Below are 9,518 nucleotides of genomic sequence, written 5' to 3'. Positions count from 1 at the left end.
ATACCACAAGGTCAATTAGGTGGAAGATGCATTGGTGGCAATCAGTAATACAAGGGCTAATACATGTATTTGGAAAAATAGTATTGAGCCTCCAGCTAATATTTAGGCACTAATCATTAAGGACTCCAACTGTTAATGAGATTACATCTTATTAAAATTTACATTTAAATGGCTATCATTAATTGGAGTAGTTTTCTAAAAGGTGTGCATACCATCATTAAATGTGATGGCATTTAGAGTCATCCAAAAAGTGGTGATAAAAATGGGTGAGTTTTCTTACTAAATTGGTGTGCCGACTTTCACAAGTTTTGGTGAGTTTGTGTCACATATGAAAGGATGGGTGGTTTTAAAAATGATACTAAAAGCATCGATAATGAAAGGAGTGGTGTTATTAATGGAGAAAAAGGTACCAATAATCATTATGATGTTTTAGGAAGGTGCCAATTATGTGGGATTATTTTTCAAATACTTTTCATTTTGGTTTTAAATCCATTTTCTTTCCTTGGATCACAAGTTTCTAGGTGCTATCTCTATTTTTTAGCCTTTAATGGATTTTGTTTGGAGCTATGTTGAATATCTCTGAGGGTTTTTCTAAGGACCTAGGTGAGAGTGGGTAAATGGGTGGTAACCCTATTCATATCAAAAGAGTCTCATTAAAAAATACAAAAAGGCTTCATGGACATACTTTAAAGAGGGTGGTTTAGTGTCATTTATGCATTGTATTGAGGGATATAATGAAGTAGTCTCTATGCAGTTTGTTAACTCTTGAAATGATAGATGGGTGAGTGTGAATGGGATCTCTTTTGAATCAATGAGGAGGTCATCACCAAGGTTTGCAGTTTATCCTTGGAGGGTCATCAATGGTAGAAGAAAACATATGTTGTAGATGAAGCTAGTCTTAGTTCTAATTTCTTTTTGTATTGATGAAATCTTAGTGCATGATCATGGTGGTTTTGTTAGAATGGAGTTACTAGATCCCTAGAAAGAGGTATGCTATGTTATAATGAGATATCTCACCTTAGAGGGTACATTTTAGATTTTCTATTACTACCATTTTCCCATTTAAAACAAAAAATCATACTTGTGACCTCATCTCCTTCCTATTTTTTTTCCTACATTCCATTGAAAACACAATTCTTAAGGTTGGGAACAAAATTAAGAAAGGAAAACCCTATAATATTCTTTACTAGGCCTTTATGTTTAAGCTTTATTATTTTCATAGGAACCTCTATCCTATCCAACCTATCAATGTGCAAGTGGTCCTTCCTAACCCAACCCTTTCTATCTCTACCCCTCAAATTTTTATTGAGATGATATCCACTATAAAAAATAAAGCATTGAAACCCACCTCACAACATATTCTAATGTATATTAAAATGGAGAAAAACATCTAGATCGTGGACTTGGATGTCAAACTGGAGGATAGTAGGTGGATATCCATGAGAGATAAGAAAAAATGGGTGAATGTGGACCTTGGGCCAAAACTTTAGAGCCCCCTAGCTTTGACTACACTAGAAGTGGTAAACACAAACATCCCCAAAAATAATAGAAGACTAAGAGTTATTGAAGGAAATATGAAATAGATGAGGAGGAGGAAACTGTTAGTATGGGAAAGGATGGGGAAAATATCTATTTTAGCCCAATCCCCTCCCATGTCTATGATGCTTAGAAGAATGATAGCCCTAAAAAGTCAGGGCCAGGGGGTGAGCCAAGTAAAATTCTCACCTCCCCCTTGTGGATAATTGAAAAAGGTGAACATGCACTTAATAGAGATCCCCATGGACCCTTCCTACTAATAATAAGAACAAACTTGAAGGGTTAGGGGTCATTAATAGGAACCATAAAATCTAGAAGAGAGATAGGAGATCATGGAGGAGAGATCCGATGAGGCTACTAGGTTTACAGTTAGGACTTGATGGATTTTGTTTCATCTACCCTCCACCTTCTCCATGTGAAGAAAGAAGATATCATCTCAATGAAGGGAATGGACACCATATATAGGCTCACTCTAAAGGTTCCTAGTGGATGACTAGTCCAACTGCTGCTACATAAACCAAAGGGAAAAGAGAAGAACAAGGAGAATTAGTTTTTCTTTTGTTTTTAGATTTTATTAAATTCTTATATTAACTACCTTAGCACACAATCCGTATGGCTGTTGTTCATGGTGATATTATAATCTTTCAAATATTATGGTTTTTGTATATCTTATGTTACATATTGTATGTAGTTTTCTTGCTAGATCTTGGTATACTTTAATGTGGGAGTTTTTGGAATCAAAAAAGTGAGATAGGATAATGATGGTTGCTTCTGACTTGTAGTTGTTCTGCAATATTTTGTTCTTTTGGGTCAACCCCATTTCTAGGCTTCTTTTATTTCAAAAATATGTTTTTCCAAACATATTTTCTCAATATAAGGTCCTCAACTTCAAAAAAGAATACATCAATAAATATTGAAAAGAAAATAAATTTTTAGTTGACTATACACACATTTGACCCCATGATCTAGTATGTTTTAGTAAAACCTATCCTTGTTAAGTGATATCTACCCTACTATATCATCCTTGTCTCTAAGTAGGAAGAAAACTTGAATGAAAATGAGATAAAATTATTGATAGAGAACTACATGAAATATATATACAATTAACTGTAAATATATTCCAATAGTTTGAAGATCAAATAGAGTTATTTGAAAAAAAACCATATTAATTACTAATCCCTTAAAATTAATAGAATAATATTTTTCTTATCTTTCAAATATTATTATACATTTTAAACTAGCTACCACTAGTACAAAAAAAAAATATATGACTAAAAAACCACTAAAAATTGTATATAATATCTAGTCATTTATAACACTACTAAATATACTACTAAGCAATTTTAGTCACTGATTTTGGTCTCTGACTAAATATACTACTAAATATGCTACTAAATATACTACTAAATTAAGTAGTATATTTCAGTCACAGATCAAAATTAGTGACTAAAATCACTTAGTAGCATATTTAGTAGTGTTATAAATGATCAATATTAACTACTATTAGTCACTTGAGTAATTTTAGTCATAGATTTTGATCATTGATTTAGTCACACATTTAGTCATATAATTAGTAGTATATTTAATCACATATTTAGTCATAAATTTGTAAGTTAATTTAGTCATATATTTAGTATTATATATAGCAATTTTTATGGTCACATAATTAGTATATTTAGTAGCATATTTTGTAGTATATTTAGTTGTAATTGGGCATGATGGAATGGAATTGCCATCCTCCTACTTTAAAAGTGGGTGCTCTTCCACTGAGCTAATACCCTTTGAAGAACAATCATACTATGTATATAGTATTGTATGAGTAAATTTAGTAGCATATTGAGTAGTATATTTAGTTATAATAGGTTATGTATAGCATTATGAGTTCCAGAGCTAGATGACTTGAAGTCATTTTTAATCTAGTCTTTCATTATATCAAGTATTGCAAAGAGTACACTAGAATCTATGCCTTTCTTAGATCATTGAGCTTGCGATGTCTACATAGTCAAGTGATTCCATTCACATCCAAGCATTACTTGTCCACTTATTATTTTATGTATTGCATTAAATTATGATGTAACATCACCATGTTCATGCATAAAACATGCAATTGCAGCTATGAATTCTGCATCCACCCTTTGACCATATAGTTACACAAAATAAATTGTTGTTTTTTAAGGCAAGAATAAATGAAAAAAATAGATTATAAAGTTACTTTCATTTCAAAATAAAATGGTGACTACTAAGCCCACATAACATTGCGCATAGATAAGGCACAAAAGAGTTTATTTTTAGAAGTAATAGTAGCCAAAAGGAAGTAAGTGAAAATGTATCAAGAACACTAAAACAACAATTAATTATATAGGAAAATTCAAAATAAATGATGTTTCATCACTTAGGCCACTTCATAAGAGCCATAAGATGCATGACTTGGGCCAGCTCATAAAACTAAAAGCATTAAAGAAAGAGTAAATATAGTTGTTTCACAATAATGTTTGTAATTGCTCCCATCTCCCTTGTGAAGTACTAAAGAACACAAACTAAAGGCATCATAAAAGGGTCTATAAAACATTTATGCCCCTTAGCAAGTGTCTTTACAATAGAAAGTATAAAACTTCTAATTGAATTAGCTGAGCTTGTCTCAAGTGATATTTGAGTTGTAGTACCTACTAAAAGATGTTTCTCTATCAATTCTTCAACCTTGGAATGATATCTTAATATCCTATGTTGTATTCACAGTATTTGTGGGAAATGCATCAAACACAATTTTTAATCGTATGCAAGACAACTTCCCTATACCCAATAGCTTGTTAAAACAAGGCTTGAGTAACAACATTTAAACAATAGTAAAAGATAATTATAAGTAAATAATGTTCAAAATCGAAGTTTAATGTGTAGAAAGTATGTAGTTTCAAAATATTTGATTTATATGCACATAATTGAGTTATCCACGACACATTGTTTTCAATGAATAAATGTGGTTTCTTTTATAGCACCATATTCATGACATCAAGGACTTGTGCCAAATATACTAAGGGATTTTTGCTTTTCCCCAAAGGTTGGAAGCTATTGAGTTATTTTTCCAAATAATTTTAATTTATATTAGTAGTAGGTCAAGCTTCTAATGCTAAAGATAGGAGCTATATTTTGTAGACATTTCTTTGTCCTTAGGCTTTGTTGCTAGTGCAATCTGCATGGTATTACACAAAATAACATTTAGATGCCATAGATCAATGGTTATCTAGGAAATACATATAGAAAACTCTTTTTTTTTTTAAAGGAATTTTGCATGAATATATTCAAATTTAACATAATACTATACCCTTGAGTTTGTCTCATGGATTTTTGAGTGTAGTACTCTATACAAGAATAATCATAGTATTTCAAAGTCTCTGCAAGTGATATTTAATTCAATTGTACAAGGCTATAATGTACTAAGGTCACTACTACTACAAAAATGCATTATAAAAAAAGAACGCATGGCCATGTGCTTTTGGGGCTATAGTTCCATTTATAGAAAATATAATTAGTAAAGAAAATAGGCATACAATCATCTATAAAATATATTTTTAAAATCAACCAAATACAATGATAAAATAGGAATAATGAATAAACCTCAATCATGTAAAATTTTTTAAGGACATGTCTAGTCAATGTGAGTTTTCACCAAGTAGATATATAACATATCAAATATAACCCCTACTTCAATTTTATCATGTCTTAGATAGTTTAGAAAACACTTGAAAAGCCTCTTGGTCTCTTTGACCTACCTTACTTGAACATGATATATTCTGAAGGTTGTATGGCTTAGTCTACATATCAAACACATACTCTTATTCTATCTACATATTCAAATTTTAATTCTCTAGTATTCATGTACATGTTGTATATATTCATGTCAGCTTGGCATGCTATACACACACACACACACACACACACATGTGTGTGTGTGTGTGTGTGTGTGTGTCTATATATATATATATATATATATATATATATATATATATATATATATATATATATATATATATATATATATATATATATATATCTGTGTGTGTGTGTGTGTATGTGTGTCTACTATTATTTACATTCAATTCTATAGTATGAATATTCATTTTGTATATACTCATACTTTGTTGTTTTCTTTTTCTTAGGAAAGCTACACCATTTTTCTTAATGTTGTAGTCCTATGACTATCTTTCTAGATGGAACTTGCATGGCTTAAATTTTCCATTTGTCATGATACAGGTTGTCTTCTGGTTTATAGAGATTGTCCTTTTTCATAATGGGATCCTCTCACAAGAGAACACATGTGAATCTCAATCAGTTGACTTTGAAATTAACTCCAACCTAATGCTAAATAATCACCAAAAAAAAACCTATTAGAAAGCCCATCAATTTCCCAAATTATGATTCACAAATTTACTTTCCAAATTTTTTTAGTAATAATTTAATTAAAGAATTTAATTAAATATTATTAAAATTCAATCAAAAGTCGTTACATTATTAAAGATTATAACTATCTATTAATAAATAACTTATTTTGAGTTATTAATAAAATAATTATAAATCTATTAATAGAATGAAAATTAACAATAACAATATAATCAACACATTATATTAATTAAATTATTCACAAAAACTATATTTAATATCATTTAATAAATTATTTAAAATTAATTTTTTTTTTTAAACTTATATTAAAAATCATGTAAATTATTAAATTAAAATTTAATAATATTTAAAATTATTAAAAAAAAACAAAAATGTTTTAAACCTACTGGCTAGCCCTTTAAGGGTAGCACTACCATTATAGCAGTCTATGGCTCCAGTAGCTCCTACATGCTATCATGGCCAAACCACTACCGAGAGGGTAAGGGAAGAAGGGGGGTTGGGTGGGGGGGGGGGGGGTGTGCGAGGTTTGGCCCGTGCCCACCATAAATAAATAAATAAATATATATATATATATAATATTTTTTTATAAAAATAAAACAACACAACACCCCACCCCACCCCCGCTATTTGATTTGATTTTATATTATTTAAAAAATAATAATTGTGAACAATACTCTGATAGGGAAACCCAAATAAACCAATCAAATTTACATTCCAAATTTTTATTTTAAAATGAAAACCCAACTAATTATAATTGACAAGCATGAAGGTTTTCCAAAATTTCCATTTCTTAAACATAGATAACTTTGAAATGAAAATAAACTCATATTCACAATAGGGTTTCATTAAAGAAATCAAACAAATCAACAATTATTCAAGAACTAATCTATCTACACACAAAGCAGACAGAAGATTGGAAAACTAAAACTATTGCAAAATTAAACACTAGATTCTACCTAAATTTGATGCTAACCTGCAAAGATGCAATCATACAAAGAACACAAGAAAATCCCTTTCCTTTGAAAAATTCCTTTCCTAAAAATCACTTCTCTAAAATCTTGGTTCTTGCAAAATGAGTTCCTAATCTCTCATAAAGAGTTCTTCCCTAACTCTGGGGCTCTTATTATGTAGTCACGAGAGGTAACTCATTGAACAATTTATTTTAATATTATATTATCTTTTACATTTTCATGCACAACTCTTTTAGATATTTAAGTACAAAATATCTTTATTTAAATAATTAACTTTCTCTCTTTAATTAATTTATTATATTTTAATTTCATGCATATGCTTTATGCAATTTAATCAAAATAAAGTATATTAAAATTATGTTTTCTCTCTCTAGTTAATTATGAGACATTCTAATAATATATTTATTAATTAAATTAATTATATTATTTAGAGTTCATTATTAAAATAAAACTCCTAAATAAATTATTATTAAATTAAATAAATATAAATACACCTAAATTAGACCTTTAATAAAATATTTAAATTCAGTTCTTTTATTTATTTAATTTCTTAATTAATTAAATATAATTAAATATTGAATTTTCTTTATATAATTTCAATTAAATAAAATCATTAAATTATCTTTTAATTTGATTTAATTAAAATAGAAAATCATCATGGACCCACAATCTGAAATATGAAGATTCACCATAAAGAACAAAATACCAAACCAACCTGCAAGGTCAAAATCATGAATTCATGTCACTTGAGGAAATTGAAAAGGTGAAACTTACTTAGATACCTATCCTATTTTCTAGGACAATTGGCTTAGGTTAGGATTTGGACTCAAGAGTTATCTGTCTACTTATACCATTGAAATACTATGATAGGGTATGGGTAAAAACACAGATCTATGTCACCATTTGTGATACCAAAACCTATTTTGGTCAAATCTCATTTCTCTATCAAAACTCTTTTTTTTTTAAAACCTAAAAATACTCTTTTATAGATCTCAGATTCAATATCATCATTATATAAATTTTTTATTGTTTTGATTAGTTATAATATGTTATAATCTCAAAGTATTATAAGTCAATATTTCAACATTTCAGAAGATGCTCCCTCAAAAAAGAAAAAGAAATACTAAATCATATCAAAAAAATTAAAAATTAATGTTTATCTCGAGAGGAGAGAATCCTCTTCATGAGTATGTTATTTTTTTTCAAGAAGGTGTAGATTTGATAGGAAAGTTTTGACAGGAGGAAAAAACTGTTGGATTTTGATAAGGTCGAACTTGAGTACTTATAACAAAGAAAATATACATCAAAAATAATTATTTCTTTTTTTCTACACTAGATATACATGTCATCTATAAGATATTTTCAAATCAAAACAAAAAAAGATGATTTGTATATAATTGTTTGACAGGAACTACACCCTATATTTTTTACAGTTAAAAAAGAGACTTCAAAATAAAATAAAATGAATAAATTCTTACTCAAAAAAATTATAAAAATTATAGGCATAAATTTCATCCAATTCTACACATTTCATCAGTTTACATCATCTTCATATTTTAAACACAAATACCATTTTTTTTGTCACTAATGTTGAACTATCACATTCTAATATCACGTTTCTTTATAAAAGGTGACATAGGTTTGTGCTTTTACCCATATGCATATCTTAGAAATTTAGGAAAGTCAATACCCAATACCTGTAACCTACATAAAATACATGCATGTACATACAACTATATTCTAAACTAACAAGGCAATCACAGGAAGTGGTACATCATGTAGATCCCAACTAGCAAGTGACTATGGCTCCCTCCCTCAACCATATTAGGAATGTCAATCATAAAGTAAAATAGACACATACACCATACACATGCAAGTGTGGGGTAAGTAACCATAGAAACTACATATAATTAATCCATCTATATAACCATCATGAGATAATTGAAATCACTAATTGGACATACATATATCATCATTGAAAGCATAAACATAGACACATGAAATAAATGAACAACTAATCACATAGATTAACTAATTGTGAAATGACATATAATCAAATCTAAGAACTGAATACCAATAATAAGAAAACTGGCCTAAAAGATTCTGGCAATACAATACAAAATTCAAGTAGGGGTAGGCATTACAATGTATCTATCTATATAATGGGACACAATTTATTAGGCACCTACATACATACATCTTGACCATCCATCATCAAGAGATAGTGAAGGAAAACATAAAAATATTCATAGTTTCACTACAAAAGATATGTATCCTTTAGCTATAACCCATTACTCGATAGGAAAAGATGTAACATGTATGGAAAGAAATTTTAATTATTTCCATCATTAAGAGGAATCAAATTAATCCACAAGAACAATGATTATTAAAGAAATCATAACATTGAATGACACTTTGATCTAGAAATATATTTATAAAAATAAATAGCCTAAACCATTGGATTGTGTTCATAGCAGAAAAAATGAGCAAAAAAGAACAATTGATAATTTACCTTTCCTATAGGGCCAATTTGGGAAGTAAATTTGAGAAGAAATTATAATGTTGTAAAGATGTAAGTTATGCCCATCATAGAGAGACAGTATCAAAGGGGAAAAT

This window comes from Cupressus sempervirens, chromosome 10 (assembly GCF_028749045.1).
Source record: "Cupressus sempervirens isolate cs-2001-9-10 chromosome 10, ASM2874904v1, whole genome shotgun sequence".
In the NCBI taxonomy this organism is placed as follows: Eukaryota; Viridiplantae; Streptophyta; class Pinopsida; order Cupressales; family Cupressaceae; genus Cupressus; species Cupressus sempervirens.
This window is presented reverse-complemented; position numbering follows the sequence as displayed.